This window comes from Molossus molossus, unplaced genomic scaffold (assembly GCF_014108415.1).
Source record: "Molossus molossus isolate mMolMol1 unplaced genomic scaffold, mMolMol1.p scaffold_m16_p_13, whole genome shotgun sequence".
Lineage (NCBI taxonomy): Eukaryota > Metazoa > Chordata > Mammalia > Chiroptera > Molossidae > Molossus > Molossus molossus.
The window spans coordinates 37,287,387-37,299,868 of record NW_023425348.1 but is presented as its reverse complement, the minus strand read 5'-3'; the positions used below and the strand labels follow the sequence as shown (position 1 = coordinate 37,299,868).

At 40.1% G+C, this 12,482-nt stretch overlaps 1 pseudogene; it reads left to right on the top strand.

The window, feature by feature from the left end:
* The first annotated feature begins 1,191 nt into the window (after nt 1–1,191).
* LOC118627881 lies at nt 1,192–1,817 on the top strand (annotated as a pseudogene).
* Nucleotides 1,818–12,482: the final 10,665 nt, after the last annotated feature.

Below are 12,482 nucleotides of genomic sequence, written 5' to 3'. Positions count from 1 at the left end.
TGTTCATGATTATTGACATTTTCAAAGCCAATATAAAAGTATCTGACATATAGTATGCATTAAATAAATGTTGGTAAAATCAAAAATCAGAACCAAATGTTCTATATTGATAAGGGATGAAATGGTGCCTATGATAACAGGATATATTTTTATCTTTCCAACATATTACACCATGATGCCTTCACATAGCAAAATATCTTCTATCCTCATCATGATTTGCATGCATTTCAAATTCTAGTGATTAATTATTTTTATACAAGAAACAGTTATCTGAATTAGTCCAGCACCTTGGGCATTTTAGAAAATTATCTTTCCCTTGAATTGTAAACCATGGGTAATCAAATCCCAGTCTCATAAATATTTGATTTAGCAAAAAACAATTGCTATCCCCTCTTGGTAACCAGTGTTTCTTCCAGCTTATCTCTGGCCTCCTTCATTATCTCTTAGCATGGAGGGATTCCAGCTTCTTGTATTTCTGCCATCACACCGGAGCTATACTTTATGAGCTGACATCTACACATCTATCTCCTGACATCTGAGAGGACCTTAACTTGGTAAACAATACAACTGGATTCATTAAAAGTTTCTGACTCAGAGCGACTCCATGAAAACTTCTTTTATCTCTCTGATGAGATTTCTTTCCTGGGCTTCTTTGTCTTGAGGGTTTCAATCTGGTGAAGTTGTTTTTGTCTCTGAAAAAGGGAAGAATTAAAATAATCTATATACCCTAGATATATAGGAGTGACTATTACTGAGTCATGAGAAATGGAATAAAACTGATGAAGAGAAAAACAAATTAAGCTAACACAGTATAATGATTAAAAAATGGATTCGAACTTCGCTTCTGAAATCAGACCCAGTTCAGCTTCAGACTCTACCACTCACTAGTTGCATGACTTTGAACAAGTTGAGGACGTACCTAGGCTTCAATGTTCACGTCTACATAATGGACACAAAACTCTGTCCTCAAATACGCAGCAGAGCAGGAAAATATGCTAGACTTCCTTCAGTAGTGGAAAGTACATGAAAATCTGCCCCTGGTAACATGAGGAACAAACTGGAGAAAAAAAAAAAGAGGTAAAACTGGAAGTTCCTCAATCATAGAGGATCCAAAGAAATCTATTTTACTTCATTTTTTTACCCCTACCCAAAATGGCCTGAAAAAACTCCCTTCCCAGGCAGCTGCCGAAGATGGCAGAGGTGCAAGTCCTGGTCTTCAATGGCCAAGGGCTTCTCTAGGGGGTCTAGTGACCATGGTGGCCAAGCAGGTACTGCTGGGCCGGAAGGTGGTGGTTGTGGGCTGTGAGGACATCAACATTTCTGGCAATTTCTACAGAAACAAGTTGAAGTACCTGGCCTTTCTCTGCAAGTGGATGAACACCAACCCAGCCACGAGCCTTACTATTTCCACACCCTCAACTGCAACTTTTGGCAGACTGTGCAAGGCACGAGCCCCACAAGACCAACTGAGGCCAGGCTGCCTTATATGCTTCAGGGCATTTGACAGGATCCTGCCACCCTATGACAAGAAAAGGAGAATGGTGGTTCCTGTGCCCTCAAGGTGGTACATCTGAAGCCTACACAGAAGTTTGTCCACCTAAGGTGCCTGGCTCATGAGGTTGGCCAGAAATCCAGACAGTCACTACTCTGGTGGAGAAGAGGAGGGAGACGGCCACGATCATTACCAGAAGAAAAAGCTACTTATGAGGTTATGGAAACAGGTGGAAAAGAGCATAGAGAAGAAAACTGACAGATGCACAGAGGTCCTCAAGACTCATGGACTCCTGGTGTGTGAGCCCAATAAAATTGACTGTTAATTCCTCAGAATGAATAAATAAATAGAAATAAAATGGCCTGAAAAACAAGTCTCATTACTATATTAAAACTCAGCCAATAATTTTGCAAATATGATGTGTGAAATAGACAACAGAATTGATGTAAGCCCGTGAACAAAAGTAGCAGCCATATCATAATACGTAATGTTTCTTGAGCACTTACTCTCTACTAAGAACCATGCTATGTATTTTACATGCACATTTATACACATTTCTCATTTAATCTTTACAATGGTATATGCATAACTCATTTAACAACTCACAAAAAAGGTATATTATGACCCCCACTTAGACAATGTCATAGCCTGGCTTCCACCAGAAAGCAGAGCCTTAGACAAGGGCTTGTTAGCAGGTAGTTTGAGAAGTGGTGCCACACAGTGGAGGTGTAGGATAGAGGAAGGCGGACGCTCAATACAATGAGACACTGTCCAATCATCCTCATTGTGATGCTCATCCCTGCTCCCCCACCCCTTTCTGAAGAGACCATTCTTTCCTTCCCCATTGGTTGAAAAATGCTCCATGGGGCACCAACTTTCTCCTACATCCAGGTTATACATGTGTGAGTGTTGAGCATGCTCTTGTATGCATACTGGGCCAGAAAGCACCACACGCTCTACTGAGGTGCTATAAAGCTAGTAAAAGCTTGAGCAGAACTATTTACAATGGCTATAGCTAGTGAAGAACCCTAGAGAATTTGAGGCAGTGGGTACACAAGAGGATCCCATAAAGGTGAAGTAACTAAGATTTATAGAGATTGTCTTGCCCGAGTTGATACAATTGAAAACACAAATCTGGTTTTCTATTCTAGATCTTCTTCTATTTCTATTCCCCATATGGAAAAAAAAAAAAAAGAAGAAGATACAGAAGAATAACTATCCAGACACAATATTCATGAATAAAAACACCTCCATGATATATTAGTTTCCAGTGTACAGTATAGTTGTTAGACAATCATATACTTTACAAAGCGATCTCCCTGATATTTCAAGTACCCACCTGGCACTGTACAAAGTTATTATAATATTATTGACTATTGCCCAGCCGATGTGGCTCACTGGTTGAGCATTGACCCATTCACCAGGAGGTTACCAGTTCAATTCCCGGTCAGGGCACATGCCCAGGTTGTGGGCCAAATCCCCAGTGTGGGGCATGCAGGAGGTGGCCCGTCGATGTTCTCTCTCATCAATGTTTCTATTTCTCTCTCCCTCTCCCTTCCTCTCTCTCTAAAATCAATGAAGAAATAATAATAATATTGACTATATTCCTTATGCTGTACTTTATAACCCAGTGACAATTTTATAACTACCAATTTATACTTTTTACTCCTTTCACCTTTTTCACACTGTCCCTCATCCCTTTCCCCTCTGGCAACCATCGATCTATTCTCTATGTCAATGAATCTGTTTCAATTTTGTTTGTTCATTTATTTTTTTGTTTAGATCCCACATGAAGTAAAATCATGTGGTATTTATCTTTCTCTGAATGACTTATTTCACTTATCATAGTACCCTCTAGGTCCATCCATGCTGTTACAAATGGAAAGATGTCTTCTTTTTTTTATGACCGAGTAATATTCCATTGTATATATGTACCACCACTTTTTTATCCAGTTGTCTGTTGATGGGCACTTAGGTTGCTTCCATATCTTGGCCATTGTAGATAATGCTGCGATGAACATAAGGGTGCATATGTTCTTTCAATTTAGTGTTTTGGGTTTCTTCAGATAGTGTCATAAGGCAGTTCCATTTTTAATTTTTTAAGGACCCTTTATACTGTTTTCCACAGTGGTTGCACCAATCACCATTCCCACCAACAATGCACACTATATTTCTGCTGCTTCCATTAAAGCAATCTAAGATTGCATCAGTCAACCCACAGCTCCATGGCTAGCAAAAATCTAAAAATATGCACTGCTCCAAGTTCCCAGTCATTGGTACTAAAGGTGCTAGCCTGGGATCCAGGAGTCCTGACTTCTAGTCCTGACTGCCTCTACCTCACTGAGAGCTTGGGCCTTTCTGCATTCCCCTGCTCTGGGTTTCAGTTTTCTCGTATATTAATTATTGAGTTGAAACAAATCCTTTCCTTCCAACACTAATGATTTATACATCTGAAAATATAAATCATATCAGAATTCTTCTATTTTGTTCTTCTCATTGTTATTTTTATAACGAGGAAAAGTCTTCTGTGTTAAACAGGGAGGCAGGATCAGATCAAATTTCTGGTCTGCCTTCTGTCTGGAGCATTGAAAGTCAAGACTGCTGAGATAGGCCTATAGAGTCAAGTGACCAGATCATTCCAAACCTGAAGTTCACCTCATAAACTTCTTTCCAAATATGGACATCTGTCCAATGAAAGCACATCCTCTGAATATTCCCATAGTAGTGTATCCCATAGGCAACTGAATTGCTAGGGCAGAAAAAGACTAAAGAGATCACTATGTCTATGCTCCTCATTTCATAAGTAAGGTCTTGAGGCCCAGAGAAAGGACGTGACTCCCTTAGGGTTCCACCATGAGCTATTCATTGAAATGAGAGCCCCAGCATTCTGAATGAAGCTGGTCATCTTCCTCCAGTATTACATAGTCAACTTGAGGAGCAAGATTGTTGAAAAGAAGAAAAAGTGCTGGACTGGGAGTCCAAGATCTGGGTTTGAGTCCTGGTTACTCTGCTTTCCAATTACCTATCGTTCATTAAGTGTTGAAAGTGCAAACCACATGAGAAAGTTATGTTTAAGTACCTAAGTGCCTAGTAACCAAACCTAACATATGGTGGGTTTAATAAATAATGCCTTTAAAATCTGAGTGCCTCAAGGTTGTATAGTAAGATCTGATTGAGGTAAGTCATGTGAACACATTATATAAAATACCGAGTGGCATACAAATGGAAATAACTGTTGTATTTTTCTATAGCAAAACAAATACTTTTTAGATAGGATTGCAATGGATGAGAGAAGTCATTACTTTCCATCATGGATATCTTAAACTACCAATGCTTGCAATTCTGCAACCAAACTCTGAGTCCTGGACATAAGTATTCATCTTGACTTGAAAACAAAACCATTCTGTGTGTAGCAACAGGAAAGACGTAGTACATAGCAAATATAATGAAATAGCTTAAGTGTTCGCTCTCACTTGCTGAATATAGCCAACTGAGTCAGCCTATTTCCAGAAATAATTCAAGATAACCTTGAAATAAGAAAACATTACTTAAAATATTCCCAAATATCCTATGGATACCAAAATAAAATACACTGATGCTATAGTAAAATCATATTCTCTTAATGCTTTTTTTTTTTTTAAGTCTGTGAAAATACCTGTTAACCTCTCATGGGGTACCACAGTTGGGAGACAGAAGTAACACTACAGATACCAGAATGTCAAGAATTCTGATAGAGCCCTGGCCAGTTTGGCTCAGCGGTTAGAACATTGGCCTGCGATCCAGAGAGACCTGGGTTCGGTTCCCGCTAAGGGCACGTACCTCGGTTGCAGTTTGTCCCCGGCCCTGGTTGGGTTGTGCGGGTGGCAGCCATTCGATGTGTACCTTTCATGTCGATGTTTCTCTCTCTCTCTCTCACTCTCTCTCTCTCTCTCTTCCTCTCTCTCCCTCCCGCTCTATCTGAACAAAAAAATGGAAAAAAAAAAAAATGCCCTTGGGTGAGGATTAAAAAAAAAAAAGAATCCTGATACAAATTTGACTTACACTGTCTCATTTAATTCTCTCTTTGGCCCTATTATTATTCCCACTTTATTTTATTTTATTTTATTTTTTTAATCCTCACCCGAGGACATTTTTGCATTTATCTTCAGATACAGCGGGAGGGAGAGAGGGAGGAAGAGAGAAAGAGAAACATCAACGTGAGAGAGACATATCGAGTGGCTGCGACCCACATGACCCCAACCAGTACCAGGGACAAACTGCAACCGGGGTACATGCCCTTAGCGGGAACCGAACCCGGGACTCTCTGGTCTGCAGGCCAATGCTCTAACTGCTGAGCCAAACTGGCCAGGGCTATTACCCCCATTTTAGAGAGGTTCTCAAATTTCCCTGAACTCAAATCTAGGTCTATCTTTCTACTACATACAGTCAACCACTAGAACACACATACTCTCACAGGTACCACAGGAAACACCTTTCTAATTGGTCAGCTCTAAAGGCCAAAGCTAAGATCTAAATCCTCAAAACACTCTTTGGGACTTAAGAAGTCATCCATTTGAACAACTAGTTGTTTATTTGGGTTTTTTCCCCTAAATAAAAAGATAATACCTTGCCATGTAAAGAACTTCACAACGAATTTTTTATAAATGGCATAGCTAAAATTTAAATCCAACTTTTCTGACTCTAAGTCAGCCCTCTGCCCACCAGAACCTGTCTTAAGGGAATTTAAATCAGTACTTGAAGGATGACAACAGTCTCCAAATAGTGAAACCTCCTTATTTACTGAGTAAATTTCCTGGGAATCAATCAATTCCAATAGTATCATCTCCAGAATGGGGCCATGATAGAAGCTGTGCCTTGATGGGAAAATTAACAAGCTAAGAAAATGATCTATTGTTTTCTAATTTCCTGACTATACAACATATATTAGCCACTTGATGAAACTGTCCCAAGCCATAAACAGGAGCAAAAAACTGGAACCATATTTAATGAGTTATGAAAGATTGTTTTAATCCAGAAACACTCTTGGGAACTGACATGAGGCTGGGGTCCGGGGATATCCCTGAATAAAAATCTACATGTGCAAAGACATTTATTGTGATGCCATTTAAAATGTAAAACATTCAAAATAACATACAAATCCCAAAGTAGGAGAATTGTTTAATGAACTGTAGTAAACCAACTAGGTGGTATTTTATATAACTGTTAAATATAATATTTGTAAACACTAGATGGTTAAAGCTAAAAATTGTAGCATATATTATACTTTAAAAAAATTGCTATGCCTTGCAAAAACAGTGTGCATATAAGAAAAGAGCAGGAGAACATTAATATGACAGCTATTGATTTGCAAGGGTGACAGGATTTTAGATGTTTTTGGTCTTCATTTTTTAATGTCCAGTACATTTATTATAATGTAACTTATTTCAAGTAGAGCTTAACATTATTCAAAACTGACTTTATTTTAGCCAAGGAACATAAAAATACATCTACAGTCTCTTTGAGGAATCAGTGATGTTTTCTTATCCACCATGTGAAAGTTCTTGTAATTGATCTTTGTCATTTAACTCAATGTCATCCAAATTTACAGATCTTTTTTTCAAGGTAATGTAGATAAATGAGGCTCATGTTAGACTATTGACATTATCTTGGCACCTGTGCACATCAGCACTTTGGGTATTTGATTAACACGTAATCCAGGGTTGCAAAAGCTAAGAACTTGGTGTAAGATGTTATCTCTCATTTTTTTTAGTTTGCATAGCAGCATGGAAGAACACTGGATTTAGAATTGAGAGACTTAGAACCTATTCAGCCCTGGTTCTATGTAACACACGAGTTACATAAATCAATCCATCCCTGGGTACCTAGGTGCTCATCTGTGACACATGAGGGTGAAAATCCCCACCCACTCACTGCCTAGTGCTAAAATGAGGCATAGATTCTCTGCCTCATCAGAGAATGTTCTGCAGAGCTCTAGGGAGGGGCACTCAAATCAGGAAGAGATTTTCAGGTATTTCACAAATAATAGAAACTACCATTTACTCAATGCTGTCTACATGTCAGGCACTGTGATCAGGACTTCACATGCACCATTCATCTATTTTATTTTATTTATTTTTTTGACATTTTCTTTTTTTTATAAATTTTTATTTATTTTTTTGTTACAGATATTTTAACTTTTTACCACATTGGCACCCCCCACCCCACCCCACCTCCACCCCGTCCCCGGCTTAGTTGTCCATGTCCATTGGTCATGCATACATGCATATAAGTTCTGTGGTTTATTTCTTCCCACGCCCCCACCCCCATCCCCTCTTCTGAGGGATGTCAGTCTGTGCCCTACTTCCATGTGTCTGGGTCTACTGTATTCCTCAGACTGTTATGTTCATTATATTCCGTATATAAGTGAGATCATGTGGTATTTGTCTTTTTCTGCTTGGCTTCTTTCACTTAGGATAATACTTTCCAGGTCCCTCCATGTCGTCTCAAAGGATAAGAGATCTTTCTTTCTTACCGCTGCATAGTACTCCATTGTGTATATGTACCACAGCTTTTTTATCCATTCGTCTACTGGTGGACACTTGGGCTGTTTCCAGATCTTAGCTATTGTAAATAGTGCTGCTATGAACATGGGGGTACATATATTCTTCCTGATTGGTGTTTCAGACTTCTTAGGGTATATTCCCAGCAGTGGGATCACTGGGTCAAATGGCAGTTCAATTTTTAATTTTTTGAGGTAGCACCATATTGTTTTCCATAGCGGCTGCACCAGTCTGCATTCCCACCAGCAGTGTACTAGAGTCCCCTTTTCTCCACACCCTCGCCAACACTTGTTGTTTGATGATTTGTTGATGGCGGCCATTCTGACAGGTGTGAGGTGATACCTCATTGTTGTTTTAATTTGCATCTCTCTGATGATTAGTGATGTTGAGCATTTCTTCATATGTCTTTTGGCCATTTGTATGTCCTGTATAGAGAGGTGTCTATTCAGCTCCTCTGCCAATTTTTTATTTGGGTTCTTTGTCTTCCTTTTGTGGAGTTGTATGAGCACTCTATATATATTGGAAATTAACCCCTTATCTCATACATCATTGGCAATGATGTTCTCCCATACAGTGGGTTGCCTTTCCATTTTGATGATTGTTTCTTTTGCTGTGCAGAAGCTTTTTAGTTTGATGTAGTCCCATGTGTTCATTTTCTCCTTTATTTCTGTTGCCTTAGTTGATGTATCAGTGAAAATTCTGCTCCGTATGATGTCCGAAATTTTGTTGCCTACATTTTCTTCTAGAATTTTTATGGATTCCCGGGTCACATTTAAGTCTTTTATCCATTTTGAGTTTATTTTTGTGTATGGTGTAAGTTGATGGTCTAGTTTCATTTTTTTGCATGTAGCTGTTCAGTTTTCCCAACACCATTTATTAAAGAGGCTGTCTTTACTCCACTGTATTGTAACCAAAACAGCCTGGTACAGGCATTCATCTATTTTAAAAATATGTATAATGCACCCACTATGCCATGGATGCTGGTACAAGCTAGTATATGAAAGAAATCAATTCCCTACACCCATGGAGCTGACATTCCTGTGGGAAAGACAATGAAGAGCAAACATAATTTAAACAGTAAATTATATGGTGTGTTAGAGGGTGATTTGGGGGAGGGGAATAAAGGTAGGATTGAGTAACAGAGGTCTGGAGTGCAGGCCCGGAGGAAGAGGAGATTTTAAATGGGTGGTCCGGGATAGGCATTACTGTGACATTTGAGCAAAAATTTAAAGCAGGAGCAGTTGGTCATGAAAATATTAGAAGAGCACTTCAGGCAGAGGGCATTCCAGGGCAAAGAAACGAAGGTTGGAGCTTGTTTGAGATGTTTGCCAAAAATTAAGGGGGCTTCTGTGGTTGGAGTAGAGTGTGGAGGAGAGAGAGTAATAGGAAATGAGGTCAGAGAGAGAACAGGGAGTCTGATCATATAGGGCTTTGTAGAAGACCATTGGTTTTTATTCTGAGAGAAATGGGCAGCCATTGGAGGGTTTGATCAGAGAAGTGACATGAATGATTTGCATTTTAATTTATTGAGGATAAACTATGGTGAGCAAGAGTAGAGCCAGAAGAACCAATTGGAAAGCTCTTACAAAAATGGTGAGCTACCACTACAGAGTCATGAACACTATGGATGGCATGAAGCAGGAGAGCAGTAGAGGAGTTGGTGAGGAGTGGTTGGATTCTGTATTTATTTTTGAAGGTGAGGCAAACAGAATTTGCCATTGCACTGAATACAGGGTGTAAGAGAGAAGTCAAGAATAGCTGTATGGCTTCTGGCCTGAGAAGTCTGAAAGATCAAGCTGCCATCACCTAATGTGGGAAAGACTGACGATGATATTGTTGGGCTTGATAATCCTCACCATAAATTTATGATTTGGCTTATGTCTGCATTCTACAGAAACAAAAACCATTGTTTTTATGTTAAGTGACTTACCTATAGTCATACAACTTTCTAGCTGTAGAACCAGGATCTCTCTGATCCCAAAGTCAAACCACTTAAACACTGAATGTTGCTGCCTTGCAAAGTGAACACTAGGAGCATCCATTTCCCCATCAGTGGCCACATGATCAGACTCCCACCAGTGTGTAGACATAGGAATATTTTATTGATAATAGTGGTAAATGGAGAGGGGTTTCTAATACCGGGCATGATGTAAATCAAGTGTCCAAAGACACTTGACTGACTCCTGTTTATCCTTTTGTTAGGGAGCCTCTATGGTGCCCATGACGTGGCACTCAGAACTATACATGGATCCTATTCAGTTTCAATTATAACTAACGGATTTCAACATGCTGGCCCAACACCTGGAGTATTTACATGGCTGATCGCCATAAGGGCCATCTAGGATGCCTTTTTAAAATAAAGATTTTAAGCCCCCATCTCCTCACTCCAGACATAGAATTTTCTGGATGGATTCAAGAATCTTTATCTCACAGTGGATTCTCTTGCAGTCATACAATGGATTCTCCTGCCGTCATACAGGCATCCATTGGTGACATGGTGCTGGAGAAGTTCTGAGTGACACAAGGCCAGTAGAGAACAGGTGGTTGGGCCTTAATGGCTTACCAGGTTAGATGTACTAGATAAGGGTAAAAGTGTCACTTCTCAAAATAGGGCCCCTGAGGAGTAGCAGCAGCAGCATCTGGGAGATAGTTAAAAATGCTTACTCTCCAGCCCCACTCTATACCTACTGAATCTGAACTTACATTGTAGCAAGGTTACTGGCTGCTTTGTAGGCACAGTGAAGCTTGGAAATCACTGTTCACATACTAAACAACAAACCTTCAGTGGACTCTACCGTGGCGTAGGTGGGTTCACTGGCTATTTATTAGACCATTGACATTTATATACAGCTCAGTTGGTACTAGACTGGGAGCTTTATGTATTTTATATTACTCCCCACAACAGCCCTACAAAATGGATATTAATATCCCCACTTCACAGGTGAGAAAACCAAGGCTAAATGAGTTATAGTAACTCACCAAAAGCCATTACGTTTCCAAGAAGCAGAGCTGGGATTTGAACCCTAGTCTAACTATGTCTAAAGCACATGTTCCCTCCACTGTACCATAGTGCTTAAAATGAACAGCAACCTGAAGGCTCAGCCGAAGTTAGGAAAACTCATATGGGCAATTAGGTGAAAAATGGAGACTGCCGTCCAAGAATGTCTGTAGTGAGATTCGGAACAACATGTCATTGAATCAGGCTTGTTCACCCAAGCCTTAATCACATTAGATAACTGCCATTACGTTTTCATAAGACAGCAGGCCAGGCTACTCTCTATTGCACACACAGTGTGGCATCTGGCGTCTGGCTGGCTCTTGGGATGGTGTAGGCTGTGTTCTACATTAAGTGGGAGGCACGCTGTGCTATTTGTAATGAGTGCACTATTCCCTTGGAGTAAACTGTTCACCCACGTGTGGTAAACAGAACCGGGACAGCTGCTTCAGGGAGGCCAAGCAGTGCCATTTGCGTGACATCGGGTTCCCTAGAATTCTGCAGGTAGCAGTAACAATCATAGCAAATTCTGGGAGGGTTCTTTGGAGCCTGAAAAGAGAATTGACATTTATTGCTTTATTTGACTCTTAGAGAAGCTCCAAAAGTTAGATATTTTACTGACAAGAAAACAGATTCTGAAAAATTGATGACTTTTTTAAGGCCACACAGCTAGCAAATGGCTAAGCATGTACTCAAACCCTTGCCTTCTGATTTTAAGTATTTTGTTGTTAACCCAAGATGGTGAGATTAAAATAGCTTAAGAGTTGAGCCCTGGAGCTACAGGAAGCAGGGAGGATTTGCAATATGGGTATACTAGAAGTTGTCACCCAATGGGAGAAATGTATTACTGCTGAACCAGAATCTAAACATGACTTTTTTTAGGAAAGATAAACCTTTGGTTTCCAATGGCCATGGAACATGGATTTGCTCTTCATTTCCTGAGGTCTTCACAATGAGCTAGATCGAATGAACAGAGGTAAGGCTTCCACTGAGAGCAATGTTTGTTCTCAAACTCCCTAGCTAAACTCAGGAGGCTTACCAGGATTATTTCCTTTGTTACATAAAAAACTAAGTGCCCCCTACTCCTTCCTGGCCTTCTCTATAAATGTGTAAAGCAATTAGCACATCCTTCTACCAGTTCTGTAGGTCAAGCACACTTCATTTGGGGGGACCCATGGGGTCCTAGGCACTCTGCTGCTCCTCTACTTGTAGGTCATTCTCAGATCTTCTCATAGTTAACACCATGAGTTATTAGTGGTGTGAGTTACTAAACACCACGCATAGAGGGGAATCCAATGTGGTGAGGGAGGTCATTCATTCCAGTGTTAGGGGCTTTGGGAAGTAGGGAAAGAATTTAACCAGGTGACTTCAATTGGAAAACCTCACCACTGGGGGCAGCAGCAGGTCACCGGGCAATTGAGATGGTCACTGACAGAGTTAGGCAAGTCATATCTTC